Below are 19,521 nucleotides of genomic sequence, written 5' to 3'. Positions count from 1 at the left end.
TTTACTGTTGGGGGGGTTGTTTGTTTGTTTTTTTCAGGTAAAAGAGCTGATTTCTTTTGGGCAATGCCCTGCAAAATGCCCTTTTAAGGGCTATTGATAGTTTAGTTTAGGCTAGGGTTTTTTTATTTTGGGGGGGGGCTTTTTTATTTTGATAGGGCTCTTAGATTAGGTGTAATTAGTTTAAATATCTTGTAATTTGTATTTAATTTATTTAATTGTATTTAATTTAGGTAAGTTATTTGATTGTAGTGTAGTGTTAGGTGTTTGTATTTATTTTAGCTAGGTAGTTATTAAATAGTTCATAACTATTTAGTAACTATTCTACTATTTAGTAACTATTCTACCTAGTTAAAATAAATAAAAACTTGCCTGTAAAATAAAAATAAACCCTAAGATAGCTACAATGTAACTATTAGTTATATAGTAACTAGCTTAGGGTTTATTTTATAGGTAAGTATTTAGTTTTAAATAGGAATAATTTAGTTAATGATATTAATTTTATTTAGATTTATTTAAATTATATTTGTTAGGGGGTGTTAGGGTTAGACTTAGGTTCAGGGGTTAATAAATTTAGAATAGTGGCGATAATGTTGGGGGCGGCAGATTAGGGGTTATTAAATGTAGGTAGGTTGCGGTGATGTTAGGGGCAGCAGATTAGGGGTTAATAAATATAATGTAGGTGTCGGCGATGTTCGGGGCAGCAGATTAGGGGTTAATATAATGTAGTTGGCCGCGATGTCCGGAGCGGCAGATTAGGGGTTAATAAGTATAATGCAGGTGTCAGCGATGTCGGGGTGGCAGATTAGGGGTTAATAAGTATAATGTTAGGGGTGTTTAGACTCAGAGTTCATGTTAGAGTGTTAGGTGTAAACATAATTTTAGTTTCCCCATAGGAATCAATGGGGCTGCATTACTGAGTTTTACACTGCTTTTTTGCTCAGCCGGCTCTCCCCATTGATGTCTATGGGGAAATCGTGCACAAGCACGTACAACCAGCTCACCGCTCACTTATTGGAGTGCGTTATGGAGCACAATTTTGCTCTATGCTCACTTCTTGCCTGTTAACGCCGGGTTTATAAAAACCCGTAATACCAGCGCTGTAGGAAAGTGAGCGGTGAGAAAAAACTGCAAGTTAGCAACGCACCCCTCATAACGCAAAACTCGTAATTTAGGCGAATGTTTATATATATATATATACTGTATATGTATCAAAAAAGCAAAGGCTTTATTTCTGTTTAAATGGAATATGATAGCAGAAATGCAAACAATTATTTTGGGCAAGTTTTTTTTCTGAAATTTCTGTTAGCGAAGGGTTTAATATAGAATTTTCCCTAAAGCATAGTTATATTAATACACTTTTTAACTCTGTGATTATCATGTATCTAAGCCTTTTCTGACTCTCCCCTGATCACATGACTTTTTATTTATTATCTATTGACTTGCATTTAAGCCAATTAGTGCTGTGTTGTGCACAATCCACAGGCGTCAGCGCACTGTTATCTATATGGCTCACATAAACGAGCACTTCCCTGTGGTGAAAAGTTAATTAAAAAGCATGTGATTAAAAGGCTGTCTTTAGTGGCTTAGAAACAGGCAGAAATCGAAACCGTTGTACATTGAAACCCAGTTTATAATGTAGGTCAATAGGAAGTGAGGAAGTTAAACTCAAAATTGTCATAAGTAACACCTAATACATTATTTTTAAAACTTTGAAATGAAGACTTTAAATGCTAAACAGCATTATAAACCTAAGAAAATAATCACACAACAGACTGTATCATCAAACTAAGTTTAATGAACAAAAACATTTTTTTTACTTGCATTTTTCTGCAAACAGTTCTCTGCATTGTTAGCATGTTAAATAATATTGGGTCTGTACCTATTCTATGCATTTCAATCTGGAGTGATTAATAGGCACTTAGGCACCCTCACCTCAAGCAGCTGGACAGGGAAGTGGCTGCCAGATCTTGTTGCTCGATAGGTCTGCTCTGTGTACACAGATTAATTTCAGTCTGCTAAATTGCATAACTTTACTGCAACACAAGCGGACAGCTCCACCTACTGGCTATTTTAATTAGTGCACTGCTTTTCAATAGCAGTCACATGACTGAAAAAAAAGGTTGCTATTTTGAAACGGCGCAAATTGAACCGGCGTAAACCGAGGGCCACCTGTATATTAATATAACAATGTTGGTTGTGCAAAGCTGGAGAATGAGTAGTAAAGGCATTATCTATCTTTTTAAACAATAACACTTTTTATGTTGACTGTCCCTTTATATTATGTAGGATTTCTTCCAAACTAATTACAACACGCAAAGAATATATTTATACAGCCTGCTCAATGAAACATACACACTCCACACTCACCCCTGTGCTCATAGATGCATAATACTCACTATCCACACCTCCCTGTTAACTGACGCATACACACAATATGCTCACACCCTCTGCTCACTGCACACTCACAACCCCATCTTGCACACAATATATAATAATATATGCCCACACTGCTGAATCATAATGATATTACACAATAGGTGTTACTAGAAACCGCAGGGCCCAGGTGCAAGAATCTAAGAAGGATCCCCACCCCCTAAACAAAATGTGAAAAAAAATTCCCCAACATTTAACACAGTAAAAAAATGTGAAGTTATCTGAAATGTTGGTATAGTTTTTTTTGTCAGCATGTACTATATTTGATAAAGGAAAAATAATGACAAGATTACATTTTCATGTTTTAAATAGAGCATGCAATTTTAAACAATTATCTGATTTACATCTATTATCTAATTTGATTTGTTCTCTTGGTATCCTTTATTGAAAAGGCTCAGAATCAGCAGCAGTGCACTGCTGGGACATATGTGCTGATTGGTGGCTGTGCATATATGCCTATTATCATTAGCTCACCCAATGTGTTCATCGAGCTCACAATAGTGCATTGCTGCACCTTAAACAAAGGATACAAAGAAAAAGAAGCACATTTGAAAATGGGTTTCATGTCCCTTTACTTTATAGCCTTTATATGTTATATTTATATGTTTAAGCTATGTACAGATACTTGCAACAGAAAAATAATTCCTAAAAACATGTTTCTATTTGGTGTACACAGTACAAGGAAGAAGTCTTAACCTCATTAAACACATTACACATAACCCCTCCCCACACACACAGGCACGCATGCAGAACTATAAAATTAGCATTAGTTCCAGACTAGCAAGAATTTCAGTGAACATCTAAGAATTAAATGTTTTCCTATGAGTGGAATGGCAGCTTTTTTCCTCTACCTGAAAAAATGTACTTGTTCACTCAAAGGTAGGAGGTGAACCAGTGGCAACATATGTAATTTACACATGTACAAATCACACATGTTTAACAGCAATATCATAAAGCCTTTATATACATATATACAGAGATAATTAGAAGAGCATATGCATCCATATAGGTTTTCATTCAATGCATCTACACTGCAATACATAGATGTACAAAGGCATTTCCCTAATAACGACATATATTTAAAAGTACATAAAAAACACATACCTGTACATTTTTAATCACACACGTGTTTGTGCACAAGACCCTCATCACTACAGTAGGTGGGTGGTACTTGGTTTCTCACATAATTCTCTGACCACAAACTTTTTTTTTCCCATTGCATAAATAGTATATACTAGTCCAAATGCCCGTTCACACGGGCCATTTTTTGCAGTACATTGGTCCCACCCCTTGCTCTCTCTCCCTCTCTTTTGCTCTCTCTCTCCCCCCTCTCTTTTGCTCTCTCTCTCCCTCTCTTTTGTGCTCTCTCGCTCCACCTCTCTTTTGCTCTCTCTCTCCTCTCTCTTTTGCTCTCTCTCTCCCCCCTCTTTTGCTCTCTCTCCCCTCTCTTTTGCTCTCTCTCCCCTCTCTTTTGCTCTTTTCCCTCTCTTTTGCTCCCTCTCCCCCCTCTCTTTTCCTCTCTCTCCCCTCTCTTTTGCTCTCTCTCCCCCTCTCTTTTGGGCTCTCTCCCCTCTCTTTTGCGCTCTCTCTCCCTCTCTTTTGCGCTCTTTCTCCCCCCTCTCTGACAGAGCGGATCAGGTCCGCCAGACCTCGCTGAATGCGGAGAGCAATACGCTCTCCGTATTCAGCATTGCACCAGCAGCTCACAAGAGCTGCTGGTGCAACGCCACCCCCTGCAGACTCGCGGCCAATGGGCCGCCAGCAGGTAGGTGTCAATCAACCCGATTGTACTCGATCGGGTTGATTTCCTGTGATGTCTGTCCGCCTGCTCAGAGTAGGCGGACAGGTTATGGAGCAGCGGTCTTTGTGACCGCTGCTTCATAACTGCTGTTTCTGGCGAGTCTGAAGGCTCGCCAGAAACACGTGCCCAGAAGCTCACTACGGAGCTTGTTAAATGGGTGCCTGTGACTCTGTTTGTTTATGGTAATATTGCATTGCCTTATACTTTCTGTTTCCTGTTCCTACCTCTGACCTGGATGCAGTTCTATAGTTCAACATGATTCCTCACACTAACAGCTGTCTTCATTTCTATACATTAAACATGGTGTCAGAAGTAACTAGAATCAGGACTTAGCCTCTTGTTTGGAGCACAGCAGCTTTTGGATACAGCACAGCTTTGTGAGTTATAGCCTAAAACATTTTTTTGTGGATTTTCTGATATCTGAGAGCTTAGTTAAAGACAATATGACTGCCATGAATTGCATACCTCCCCCAGAGGGGATGAGAATCAGTGGGGATTGCAGCAGCAATTGGGAAAATTTCAGAGCTGAATTTGAAGATTATTCCTTGGCTACAGGGTTGAATGAGAAATCTGCAGCAGTGCAGGCAGCAACTCTGAGAAGAGTCATGAGCAGTGAATGCAGGCATGTGTATAAGCACAATCTGAACCTCACAGCAGAGCAGCAAGAGAATGTTACAGCCATTTTAGATGCACTGGAAGCTTATTTTAAACCTGCTAAAAATGAAATTTATGAAAGGTATGTGTTTGAATGCTGCAAACAAGAAGAGGGAGAATCTCTTGATAACTTTGTTACACGCTTGAGAGAAAAGGCAGCAACTTGTGAATATGGTACTCTAAAGGATGAATTAATAAGGGACAAAATTGTCTACTAAGAGAACATGACTTAACTTTAAACACAGTCATTGAAACGTGCGGTACAGCAGAGCTCACTGACAGACGTTTGAAAGTTATGGAACAAGACAGACAGCAGACCGACAGCATAAGCATTGCAATGCAGCGACAACATATAAGCAAACCGCAGCAACAACGCCGCATGTTTAGCACAAATGCTGCAAACCCTACAGCATGCAAATATTGTGGGACTGTGCATCAAAGAATTAAAGAGCAATGTCCAGCTTATGGGAAGTCTTGTAGGTCTTGTGGAAGAACAAATCACTTTGCTAAAGTTTGTTTGTCAAGTAAAAGACAGCCTACCCTAGGAAAGTTACACACCATGGAGAACACATATGCATATGAGGAAGAGCCACACACAGCTGAAGTGATATTGATCGGCACTGTGCAAGCCAGAGGAAAGAAATGGTTTGTCACTTTAAATTTAAATAATAAGCCCCAATCCTGCCAGTTCGATTCAGGAGCAAGATGTGATGTAATGTGCTTGAGAGACAAAATGATGTTAGCACCAGAAGTACGTCTACTGCCAAGTGACACCAGACTGAAGTTATACTCAGGTAAGCTTATAAAATCTCTAGGACTCTTCAGGACAGAATGTGTCATACGTGGAAGGACACACAAGCTAGAGTTAGAAATTGTGGAAGCCTGCCAAAAGCCACTGTTTTCCGGCTCAACCTGTGAGCGTCTAGGGCTGATGCATTTCTCTATCCCTGCAGAGCTTAACGTGATGGACAATCAATTCAAAGGGCCCTTGACAAAACATTTGCTATTAAAGGAATTTAGTGATGTTTTTACTGGGCAAGTAGAATCTGTACCAGGGGAAGTTCATTTTGACCTTGACATGAGGGTCCCTCCAGTACAATGCGCACCATGCAAGACTGACCCAGAAAAAATCAGAGCTATACTGGATATGCCACAGCCGGCGAATGTGAAATTCCTGCAGCGCTTCATAGGATTTTTTACCTACCTATCAAAATTCCTACCACACCTCTCAGAGGTTTATGAGCCGTTGAGAAGGCTTCTGGACAAGGATGCAGTTTGGCATTGGCTTCCTAAGCATGATAATGCGGTGCAGGACATCAAACGTTTGGTCACAGATACACCTGTCCTGAATTACTATGACGTTACAAAACCTGTAACTATTCAAAGTGACGCAAGCAAAAGTGGACTAGGGTGTTGCTGTCATGAACCAACCCTCCAGACTAAAAAGAAAAAGAAAAGGTCTGGGAGGCATTCTGCTAAGAAGGGCTGTGTGGGGATTTGAACCTGTGGCTCTGTGGTTGCTATTTCTGTTTGCTTACATGTTGAGCCACAGCCAGTTCTAGCAGTAGCATGGATCTGTTTTGTCAAGTCAGAACCTGTTTCCTGTACTTCTTTGGAGAAAGATTTCACCTTACACCTGTTACCAATCTACAAGTTTGTATCCTGCCTTGTGCATTTCCTGCACTCAGCTATAACCAGGAGAAAGACTTTACCTTTAAACCTGTTACCAGTTCACAAGTTTGTTTCTTGCCTTGTGCAATTCCTACACTCAGCTATAACCAGGAGAAAGACTTTATCTTTAAACCTGTTACCAGTTCACAAGTTTGTTTCCTGCCTTGTGCAATTCCTGCACTCAGCAATAAGCAGGAGAAAGACTTTACCTTTAAACCTGCTACCTGTGTACAAGTTGTTTTCTGCCTTGTGCAAATCTTACATTTCAGTTATTACCAGGAGAAAGACTTTCCTTTTTGAATCTGCATCTCTGCTTACTAGTTTTGTTTATTTTCACTCCTGCTGTATGTGGTCTTAACATACCTGAGTAGCATATTTAAATATTCTGCAAGTATTTGCTTAAACAAATAAATAAATTTGTTATCATTTTCAATCAGTATGGCTTTTACTAATCTTCCTTTAAAGCAACTGTTCCAGACAATGAGGCTCTCACATGATATCCTGAGACAAAACATGACAGAATGTGAAGACCCTAAAAGAGAGCCCTCTGGGATTATTGCTGTATTGGAATCAGTGTTAAAGTTTATTAAGGACATACTGATTAACTTCATGGAGCTGATGGAAATGTTATCTCTCCCAACCAAAACCTTGTCTGAAGTTACCTCCCAAACAAGGAAAGGTTTTAAAGAACCCTTAACAGAAGAAGAGAAAATTCGGCGAAGACAACTTAACCTCTGTTTCTATTGTGGGGGAACTGGTCACCGCATCACAGGGTGTCCAGTAAGACCCCCTAGAGGATCAAGTCGAGATACAGCCAAGTTTAAAATGGACTCTGATGTTAAGGGAACAAATTATTCTTCCACTAGCAAACTTAAAGATACCCCTGGAGAGGATCCAGCTACTGAGAATACATCTATTCTACAAACAACCGTTTCTAACACGCTTCAAGAAATGGTACCTGATTTGAAACAGATGGTTGTTGGCAGTACAACTTCAACAACATCCACTACCCATGCCACTGCCTCTGTTTCTGCATCTACCACATTGGGGAACTCTGCAAAAACACCTCCTGGAAATCCTGCACATTACCTTGTTTCTGCCCTGGTTGGAGATCCATCTAACAAAAGTCACTCACCAGACATAAAAGTGACAAATCTTCCAGCTGAATCAGACCCTGACAAATCTAAAGTTCCACACCTCCCTGCACCACCTCCACCCAGCTACTCATTGACTGAGAAAGAATTGGATGAGATGGTTGAATTGGATATAAATGACACAGAAAATGAATTCCTGGACTCTGAAGGAGAGGTCATACCTTACCCGGAGGTACTCTACCCATCAGGCAGATATGACCCAGATAACAAATTCCTTGACTCTGAAGGAGAGGACTTTTCCTACCCGGAGGTACTCTACCCATCAGCCAGTCCATTGCAAGCTGCTGGGTATAATCAGGAACCTCTAAATCAAAACTGTCTTGGTTTTTCAGCTCTTGTTATGCCTACAGGGGTATCTTCTAAGGGTCCCCAATCTCAGGCAGCTGTTCCAAGCGAAGAATCAACTCCATCTGATTGTATTAGGACTTCAAATGGAACACTTGTTCGTAAATCCCACCTTCAGATGTTTGAACAGGCTTTGAGCACCCGGAGTAGCATATTTAAATATTCTGCAAGTATTTGCTTAAACAAAGTATTTTGTTGTTTAAATAAATTTGTTATCATTTTCAATCAGTATGGCTTTTACTAATCTTCCTTTAAAGCAACTGTTCCAGACAATGAGGCTCTCACATGATATCCTGAGACAAAACATGACAGTTGCCTATTGCAAGCTGACCAGCCTATCGCTTTTGCTTGAAGAGCACTGACCCGTACTGAGCAAAACTATGCACAAATCGAAAAGGAATGTCTGAGTATTGTGTTTGTCTGCCAGCGCTTTCATCACTACCTCTATGGTCATGACGAGATCACGGCAGAAACTGACCATAAGCCTCTGATATCTATTTTCAAGAAACCACTTTTGTGTGCACCAAAACGTCTACAGAGCATGTTGCTCACGTTACAAAATTATTGCCTAAATGTTGTCTATAAACTTGGACCTGAAATGTACATTAGTGACACTCTTAGCAGAGCTACAGCAGCAAGTGGTACCCCCGAGAGTGCACAACACACAGTTTGCAATGTTCAACAGGACCTGGATGTCCTGTCGAAGATTAATCATTCAGGCTTTTTAAACGTCACAGACCAACAATTGCTTCAGATAAGACAGCACACAGAAATTGACGAGAGTTTGCAAGCACTTAAGTATGTAGTTCTGAATGGTTGGCCAGATTCAAAGGCAGAGGTGCCATTAATTGTAAGAGAATACTGGACTTTCCGAGATGAATTCGGCATTCAGGATGGTGTACTGTACAAGGGGTCAAGGGTCATCATTCCTAAATCATTAAGATCGGAGATGCTGACGTGTATTCATGCCAGTCACATTGGTGGAGAAGCATGCTATAGGCAGGCACTAGATACCCTATATTGACCCAACATGCAAAATGAGATTAGAGAATTTGTTAGCCGTTGTTCAGCATGCAATGAATATGCACAGGCACAACAGAAAGAACCCATGATGTCACATGTGCTGCCCACACAGCCTTGGCAAATTGTAAGCATAGATTTACTGAATAATGCTGGGCAAGATTTTCTACTGATCGTTGATCACTATTCTGACTTTTGGGAGATTGAGCTCCTTCCCAACCTGTCTGCTGAAACTACAATCAAGCGTTGTAAAGCACAGTTTGCACGTCATGGGCAGCCAGACAGGGTTATCTCAGATAATGGACCTCAGTTTGCATGTGAGCAATCCAGACGGTTCTCTACAGATTGGGGGTTTGAGCACCTTACCTCTTCCCCACGACACCCTCTAGCTAATGGCAAAGCGGAATCAGCTGTAAAGATAGTGAAGAATCTTTGCAAGAAGGCCAAGTATGAAGGTAATGACCCGTCGAAAGCCATTCTACATTGGAGGAACACCCTAGCTGAAGGGATGGACAGTAGTCCTGCACAGCACTTGATGTCAAGGAGGCTGAAAACTTAATTGCCAGTGGCAAATAAATTACTTGAACCTTGTGTGGTAACGGGGGTACTGGAGAAACTGTGACGGAGGAAACAGATCTCCAAACTGACATACAATGTCTCTGCCAAAGACTTATCTGAACTAAGCATTGGAGAGCCAATCCGTATGAAGCCACTCCCTGGTGAAAGGACTGGTCGCTGGAGACTGGGTACCTGTGTTCAGAGGGTTGCTCCTCGCTCATATCTTGTGGATGTGGAAGGCAGTCTGTACCGCCGCAATCGAGTGGACCTGCGAGTGGCAGAACATCTCCCCACACAAACCTATACGCATCCTGCGATTGAGCTTCCCGAGGCTTTCAATGCACCTAGTCCTACTGGACCACATAAGCAAGGCAGAGACAATACTGCTGTCATATCAGAAGGATACAATGAGGATGACATAATGCAGCCTCTTATACCAGCAAGTTCTTCTGTGCCAAACACACCAGTCAGGAAAGAGGGCAACTCCTTATCAACACCTTCTGGAGCTGAACAGCTTTCCCCAGGCAAAATCCCTGTGGCCTTGCGTAGCGGTCGGGTTTCAAGACCACCAGATAGACTCAATCTGTAGTGTATATACCAGTAATGCAGTATGTTATGTTTAAGAATGTTCAGGATCTGTTTTAGGTTAATTGTTAGCAAATTTTGGATTGAATGTAAAAAGGGGAGATGTTATGGAGTTATTATGCAAATACTGTGACTGTTTGTCTATGGTAACATTGCATTGCCTTATACTTCCTGTTTCCTGTTCCTACCTCTGACCTGGAAGTTGTTCTATAGTTCAACATGATTCCTCACACTAACAGCGTGTAGTGTCTTCATTTCTATACATGAAACAGATACTGTTTTGGAGCTATCAGACACTAGTCAAGCTTCATGACACCTATTTTGTGTATTTTATTAAGATTATCAATAGCTCTACCATATACACATATATACATATATGGTAATAATAAATGTTTGAACTATGTTAGATGTATTTGTTTTTATAAAATATATATTACCAAAATATCAGCATTCTTAACATAATTTGGGGTAAAAAAAAATCCCTCATTGTAACATTAAATGTACACTTTAGATGTATCACAAATATTGGGATCCAGATATCACTCAAGTTGCAAAAATTGACGCCTTCCAACATTTTTACTTGGGGATAAAAACATCTCCCATTGTAACAATTGATTTACATTACAGATGTCTCACACATTGATTGACATCTTTCACACAGTATGAAAACAAACTATACTAACTAATGGCAGACATTACAGACATTATCATTATTATTAATAAAAATAACAATAATACTAATAGGCATTGGAGATTTATTTTCTTTTTTTGGTTTGTTTTAACCCTAACTAGAAATATTGGACAATTTAAACATCCACAATATGGTGATATATTAAAAAAAAAATATTGCTGGATTGCGAGATTGCCGTTGAAATATTCAAAAGGGCTGAAATCAATGTTTTAAGGCTGTCTCAACAAGAGGCGATTAACTATACATCTCAGTGGATGGCAATGCTGGCGATGTTTTCAAAGCAACATCGCCGCCTACGTTGAAGATGTACATTGCCTATTTTGTGCATTCGGTACACAACCTAAAAACGTATGGCAGCCTATAAGAGTTGAAAGAATATATAAATAATGTATTAAAAGGGACAGTCTACACCAGAATTTGTATTGTTTAAAAAGATAGATAATCCCGTTATTATCCATTCCCTAGTTTTGCATAACAACACAGTTATATTAATACACTTTTTACCTCTGTGATTATCTTTTATCTAAGCCTCTGCAGACTGCCCCCGTATTTTAGTTATTTTGACAGTGCATGAGCATAGTGTTATCTATATGACACACATGAACTAACACCCTCTAGTGGTGAAAAACTGTCAAAATGCCCTGAGATTAGAGGTGTCTTTCAATGGCTTAGAAATTAGCATATGAACCTCCTAGGTTTAGCTTTCAACTAAGAATACTAAGAGAACAAAACAAAATTGGTGATAAAAGTAAATTGGAAAATTGTTTAAAATTGCATGCCCTATCTGAATCATGAAAGTTTATTCTGGACTAGACTGTCCCTTTAATGAAAAGCTTTAATACATTTGTTAATTCCTTATTCTTTTATTGCAAAAAAGACCAACACATTAAAACCACTGTGCAGTCCTACACTATTAAAAGGACAGGAAACCCAAAAATGTTCTTTCATGATTTGGCTAGAACATACACTTTTAAACAACTTTCCAATTTACTTCTATTATCAAATTTGCTTAATTATCTTGTTATACTTTGCTGAAGATACAGCATTGCACTATTGGCAGCAAGATGAAGACATCTAGTTAGCCAATCACAAAAGACAAATGTGTGCAGGCACCAATTAGCAGCAGCTCCCACTAGTGTAGGATATGTGCATATTATTTTTCAACAAGGGATACCAAGAGAACAAAGCACATTTGAAAATAGAAGTTAATTTAAAAGTGTCTTAAAACTACATGCTCTATCGGAATCTTGCAAGTTTAAATTTTACTTTCCTATCCCTTTAACCTCTAAAGCAACATAAACCCCTTACACTATTAACCTAAAGCACCATAATCCCCAACACAACTTAAGTCTACTACACTATATATATATATATATATATATATATATATATATATATATATATATATATATATATATATATATATATATATATATATTACAGTATGTATAATAATTTAAAATAATTCTTATAACCCTACCACATTAGTCCTAAGCTGCGAAACCCAATGTGTGCTATGCATTTTTTACATAGAAAATAATGTACTTGTTATTATTAAATATATATATGCCCTATATATATATATACACAGTATATACAATTAATCTCCTCCCCAACTCGCATAAACATTAAAAGCCATACCCACACCCTGCTCGATTGGATTCTCTCCACTTCTCCTGTTTCATTGACCACTGCTTAGTGTACTGCGTGCGGAAAATAAAGGCTACTAAATCCTCTCCCAAGGGTAAAATCACCAGGTCTTTCAAAAAATTTAATCTTCAATCATTTCTAAATGACATCATTTTTAAATGAACCTCCCCTGGCACAGTTGAAACCTAATGCCAGATTTAGACTCTGCAGTTGAATTCATTCAGTCCGAACTCCTACAAGTTTGGAATTTACATGCCCCGCTGTGCAAGGTGAGAATAAGGAGCACATAAGTATTGGATCACTGCTGACCTCATTCAAATGTACCAGTTTCGGGATTCATTGTGGTCAAAGTTCAAGCATAGCTTTGATTACGGTCTTTACCGAAACATGTTAGCTTGAGTCACCAGTTCACCATGTTTGTGCTGGACCCCCATGTGTCTTTTTTGTTTTTATCCCAAGTGGAACTTTATTAAAGGACTGTTTTTATTTTATTGCATCTTGCCTTGGATATAAATTCTTTTTCGGCTATATATATATATATATGATAGTGTTCATGTAAAATACATATCTAAACCTATATATCTATAGGAATAGGTATACAGGTATAGGTAACATAGTATTATAGTAACATAATAAATGAGGTTGAAAAAAGACAGAAGTCCATCGAGTTCAACCTATATAAATCTTAAAAAAAGCTCTAGTAGAGCTTAAATTAATCCCATTAAAAAAGGTGACCTATTTAACCCAAGCAATTAAATCCCTGAATTCTGTTTCTAGCCAAAAATGCATCTAAACCATTTTTAAATGTAAATAAGGTATTGGCATTCACTATCTTCTCAGGTGGTATTGAGTTCCACAATTGTATTGCTCTTACAGTGAAGAAACGTCTATATTGCAGGAGTTTCAATCTTCTTTCCTTCAGCCTTAAATTGTGACCCCTTGTCAAAAACTATTTTCTTGGTATAAACAGAGCTTCTGCCATGTCTGTATATGGGCCTTGAATATATTTATATAAAGTAACCATGTCTCCTCTCAAGCGCCTTTTTTTCTAGAGAAAACAAACCCAGTTTGGCTATCCTTTCCTCATAGCTTAAATTCTCCCTTCCCCCTTTTAGTTTTGTGGCCCTTCCCTGAACTTTTTCTAAGTCTGCAATGTCATTTTTTTAAATTGGTCTCCAGAGCTGCACTCCATACTCTAGATGAGGTCTTAACAGGGATTTATATAGTGAAAGAATTTCCTCCCTTGCATTAATGCCTTTTAAAATACATGCTAATATCTTATTAGTCTTAGAAACCGCTGCCCGGGATTGTGCGCCCATCTTTAGCTTGTTATCTATTATTACTCCCAAATCCCTTTCCTCCTCTGTTTCGCTAAGTCTAGTTCAATTTAAATAACAGATTGACTGCTTATTTTTACTTCCAAAATGTAGAACCTTGCATTTTCCAGTATTATATCTAATTTTCATTTACCTGCCCATTCTTCTAATTTTTGTAGATTCCCTTGTAAAGCAAGTTTATCCTGTCCTGACCTAATGACCTTACACAATGTTATATCATCTGCAAAAATAGAGAATTTGCTATGTAATCCTTGCTCCAAGTCATTAATAAAAATATTAAAAAGAAAAGGGCCCAGTACTGATCCCCAGGGGACCCCACTGATTACTGATTACCTTTGTCCAATCTGAGTATGTCCCATTTACTACTAATCATTGCTCCCTGTCTTTTGTATTTTCAGCTACTCCCAGTCCCTTAATGTTGTACATTAATCTCTCATGATGCACTGTATCAAAAGCTTTTGCAAAATCCAAGTATATCACATCAACTGATTCCCCTTTATCTATATTTTTACTTACTTCCTCATAAAATATAATTAGATTAGTTTGACGTGATCTATTTCTCATAAAACCATGCTGATTTGAACTCATAGGGGCCAAATTATCAATTATCCAAATGGAACTTAATGCCCCTGTTTCCACGCGAGCCTTCAGGCTTGTCGGAAACAGCAGTTATGAAGCAGCTGTCTAAAGACCGCTGCTCCACAACTTGTCCACTGCCCCTGAGGCTGCGGTCTTCAATCTGCCCGATCCTATACAATCGGGCTGATTGACACCCCATGCTAGCGGCCGATTGGCTGCGAATCTGCAGGGGGTGGCATTGCACAAGCTGTTCACAAGAACTGCTGATGCAATGATAATGACCTGATGTAATACATCAGATTAGTTGCATGGATTATAACATATATATATATATATATATATATATATATATATATATATATATATATATATATATATATATATATATATATATATACGTTGATTGGAGTAGCCGTGTTAGTCCAGAGATTAAGATATCAAAATAACAAGAGTATTGCATTGAGATGATACTTTTTTTATTGGACTAACTATACATTTATAAGTTGACAAGCTTTCGGAAGAGTTCCTTCCTTTATCAAGTCTGAAGCAATACTGACCAATTCAATGGAATTTACAGATTACATCTTAAAACACAGAATAGCTAAGAAGACAGAAAGTGCAGGGATCATAAAAGACTTACAGCCACTACTCTTAGAGGATCCCACACTCAAAAAAATCTTTCCAAAACCCCCAATCCTGGCATACAGACAACCACCTAACCTAAAGCAGAAACTGGTCCATAGGAAGCTACCCCTTGAGAAAAAGAACACTCAGAATGGAACCAAGTGCTGCTATAAAGCTCTCTGCAAACTGTGTCAACACGTTTGTGAAAGCAGCACAGCGAATCACAATAATAAATCCTATAACATTAAAGGGGCATATTCATGTATATCTGCAAATGTGGTATACATGATACATTGCACTGCATGTGAAGTGGGATGCTATATTGGAGAAACAAGCCAAAAACTGCACCTTCGGATGAACTTACACAGACACTCAATCAAAAATCACTGTGAAACAAAATACTGTACCCCTGTTGGTCACCATTTCACACAACCTGACCACTCCATCCAAAACCTCAAAATCAGAATTCTCAGAGGCAACTTCAAAAACAGCATGGAAAGAAAAACCTTTGAAATGAAAATGATAATGCACTTCAACTTGTTTAATTCTGGACTAAATGTGGACTCTGGGTTCTTAACACATTATCAAAACAGTTTTGTAATATACTTTCATTAAGTCAATTACATTGTATATTCCACATTCTTTATGTGTGGAATATATGTTTTGTTTTTGTTTTTTACTTTTGTATTCCCCCTGTATATACAATTTCACATCTTTATAGATATTGAATTAATGTTGATATATAACTTTATGTCAGTATATGCTCTATGTAAAGCTATATATTTCCCCTGTCTGTTCTCCTACACTGGACACTGTCTGCTAGTGATGTCCAGTTCATGAACGAATCGTTCATTTGAACTGGTTCTTTTCAGTGAACTGTATGAATCAGTTCACCAGACTGAACTGATTCGTTTGCAAACAGTTCACTTCCTGAGTCTGCAGCAGCACTGGTAATACGATCCTAGAGTGAGTTCTGCTTCTGCCAACTCCTCCTTTGCAATGAATCACACAGCAGAATCTCACTCTAGGATCATATTACCAGTGTTGTTGAATCAGTGTACTGTTAGCTAACTCGTTTGCAATGAATCAGTCTGTTAACAGTTTACTGATTCAAAAGAAGTGAACTGTTTGCAAACGACTCAGTGTACTGTTAACTATAGTAACTCCTTTGCAATGAATCATTTAGATAACAGTACACTGATTCAAATATCAGGTCACACTCACAGCAGTTCTCAACAGACCCCTGCATTTACCCCCTAACTGCAACTTACATTAACCCATTCAGCATCCCATGTTTGTTTATATATATATATATATATATATATATATATATATATATATATATATATATATATATATATATATATATATATATATATATATATAATTTGTTGTTCAACCCATTCAGCATCCAATGTTTGTTTATATATATATATATATATATATATATATATATATATATATATATATATTTTGTTGTTCTTCCTCTATATCTAAGCTAACTTTTACTTAGCAACAGCTACAAATTATATATATATATATTTGTAGCTGTTGCTAAGTAAAAGTTAGCTTAGATATAGAGATAGCTTGTAGTCCCAGTACACAGGAGTCAACTGTCACACACTCACACAGTCAGTGACTCATGATTCAGGAATGAATCAGCACTGCAGGAAACGGATCTGCAAATCTGCGGCTCTACAGTTCATCTACTGAACATGAGGTAGAGCCTCTACCTCATGTTCAGTAGGTGAACTGGTGAATCGGTTCATGAACCGGTTCAGTTAATCTCACCGTCCAAAATGAACTGATTCACTCAGAAGAACCGAACTTCCCATCACTACTGTCTGCCTGTTACCTAAGCCCCCCTCATGATTTTTACGACACCTCCTCCTCTCCCTGCACTTTCTGTCTTCTTAGCTATTCTGTGTTTTAAGATATAATCTGTAAATTCCATTGAATTGGTCAGTATTGCTTCAGACTTGATAAAGGAAGGAACTCTTCCGAAAGCTTGTCAACTTATAAATGTATAGTTAGTCCAATAAAAAAGTATCATACTCTTGTTATTTTGAGATATATATATACTGTATATGTGTGTGTATGTGAGTCACTAACGGTGATGTATAGCCATGTGTATAATAATAAAACCATGCACAGTTTTTAAAACAGCAGGTGTTTTCTTTTTCCTGCTCTTTTATAGTAGCACTGTCTTTATGTGAACTACCACCTTATAAGGTTGGTGCAGCCATGACTGAGCAGGGCACAGACTTGCATACAGCGGCCATGAGACTGAGCATCCACTTACTTGTAAGTTGCTCTAACGGTCGCTGTATGTAGGAGACAGTTGCAGCTATTGATCTGGAGGTGACGTCTGTGTGTGGCTGAGTACTGAGTATAGCACGCTGAGCTTGCAGGCAGCTGATACAATTAAAAGCAGGAGGTCTGCAAAATTACCATGACAACAGTGATGTCATGGATTGGGAGTGCTTTTGCTGAGGCTATGAGTGACAGCTGCACCAGCCAATTGCCGTTTAAAAAACTCGGGCGCAAGGTATACTGGAACCAGAGCAGCACAATTTCACTCACTGAAAGAGCAGTTGTGGGACTTTGGTTTAGACAGACAGTGCAGCTACATACAGAAGCTTGAAACCTCAGCTGCAATATGCACATAATAATAAATTGTTGTTAAGGTAATATATGGAGCTGTGTCAGTTTAACTCTAACCTATTCATGCATTTCCTAGACTTAATATTTCCTGGGACCAAAATGAGGAAAGTAAATGGTCTGTTAGACAGATAGATAGATAGATAGATAGATAGATAGATAGATATATAGATAGATAAAGTGAGATAGATAGACACTAGCTAGAAAGACAGACAGATAGATAGATATATAGATAGATGATATATAGATAATAGATAGATAGATAGATAGATAGATAGATGATTGATGATAGATAGATAAATAGATAGATAGATAGATAGATAGATAGAGAAAGTGAGATATAGATAGATAGACACTAGACAGATAGACAGATATCTATCATCGATCTATCTATCTATTATCTATCTATCTAACTAGTAACTATTTATCTATCTATATCTCACTTTCTCTATATATCATCTATCTATATGTCTGTCTATCTAGTATCTATCAATCTCACTTTATTTATCTATCCAGTATCTATCTATCTATACGGTATCTATCCATCTTTTTATCTTTCTATATCTGTCACTTTGTCTATCTATATCTATCTCACTTTCTCTATCTATCTATCTATCTATCTATCAATCATCTATCCAGTATTTATCTATATATAGTATCTATCGATCTATCTATCTATTTAAATAGCTGTACAGTATCTATCTGTCTATCAATATATGTACCTATCTCCATCTCACTATGTCTGTCTTTCTATCCAAACACTATTCATCTCTGTCTGTCTTTCTATTTCTTTACATCTATCTGTCTGTATTCATCTATCTCTATCAAAAAAATAAAAAAATAAAAATAAATATATATATATATATATATATATATATATATATATATATATATATATATATATATATACATACATACATACAGTATCCCACAAAAGTGAGTACACCCCTCACATTTTTGTAAATATTTTATTATATCTTTTCATGTGACAACAATGAAGTAATGAAACTTTGCTACAATGTAAAATAGTGAGTGTACATCCTGTATAACAGTGTAAATGTGCTGTCCCCTCAAAATAACCCAATGCACAGCCATTAATGGCTAAACCGCTGGCAACAAAAGTGAGTACACCCCTAAGTGGAAATGTCTAAATTGGGCCAAAAGTTTCAATATTTTGTGTGGCCACCATTGTTTTCCAGCACTGCTTTAACCCTCTTGGGCATGGAGTTCACCAGAGCTTCACAGGTTGCCACTTAAGTCCTCTTCTACTCCTCCATGACAACATCACGGAGCTGGTGGATGTTAGAGACCTTGCACTCCCCCACCCTCCGTTTGAGGATGCCCCACAGATGCTCAATAGGGTTTAGGTCTGGAGACATGCTTGGCCAGTCCATCACCTTTAATCTCAGCTTCTTTAGGTGTGTTTGGAGTCATTATCATGTTGGAATGCTGCCCTGAGACCCAGCCTCTGAAGGGAGGGGATCATGCTCTGCTTTAGTATGTCACAGTACTTGTTGGCATTCATGGTTCCCTCAATGAACTGTAGCTCCCCAGTTCCGGCAGCACTCATGCAGGCCCAGACCATGACACTCCCACCACCATGCTTGACACACTTGTCTTGGTACTCCTCACCTGTTTGCCGCCACACACGTTTGACACCATCTGAACCAAAAAAGTTTATCTTGGTCTCATCGGACCACAGGACATGGTTCCAGTAATCCATGTTCTTAGTCTGCTTGTCTTCAGCACACTGTTTGT

General features: G+C 38.2%; 1 protein-coding gene across 4 annotated transcripts in view; it reads right to left on the bottom strand.

Annotated features, from left to right (window-relative positions):
• Positions 1-19,521, bottom strand: part of LOC128653763 (ABC-type organic anion transporter ABCA8) — a 752,731-nt gene that overhangs the window by 718,137 nt on the left and 15,073 nt on the right. The window contains exon 1 of one of the 4 annotated variants that reach the window (XM_053707256.1): positions 17,405-17,520. The exons of 2 other annotated variants lie outside the window; for them this stretch is intronic. The gene's annotated coding sequence lies outside the window, so the exon portion shown is untranslated. Of the gene's footprint in view, positions 1-17,404; positions 17,521-19,521 lie in introns of those variants that run through there. One more of the 4 variants, XM_053707273.1, reaches the window with a different exon arrangement.

The sequence above is a fragment of the Bombina bombina genome, chromosome 1, assembly GCF_027579735.1.
Source record: "Bombina bombina isolate aBomBom1 chromosome 1, aBomBom1.pri, whole genome shotgun sequence".
NCBI classification, from domain to species: Eukaryota; Metazoa; Chordata; class Amphibia; order Anura; family Bombinatoridae; genus Bombina; species Bombina bombina.
The sequence above is the reverse complement of the archived record's forward strand: the minus strand, read 5'-3'. Positions and strand labels throughout refer to the sequence as shown.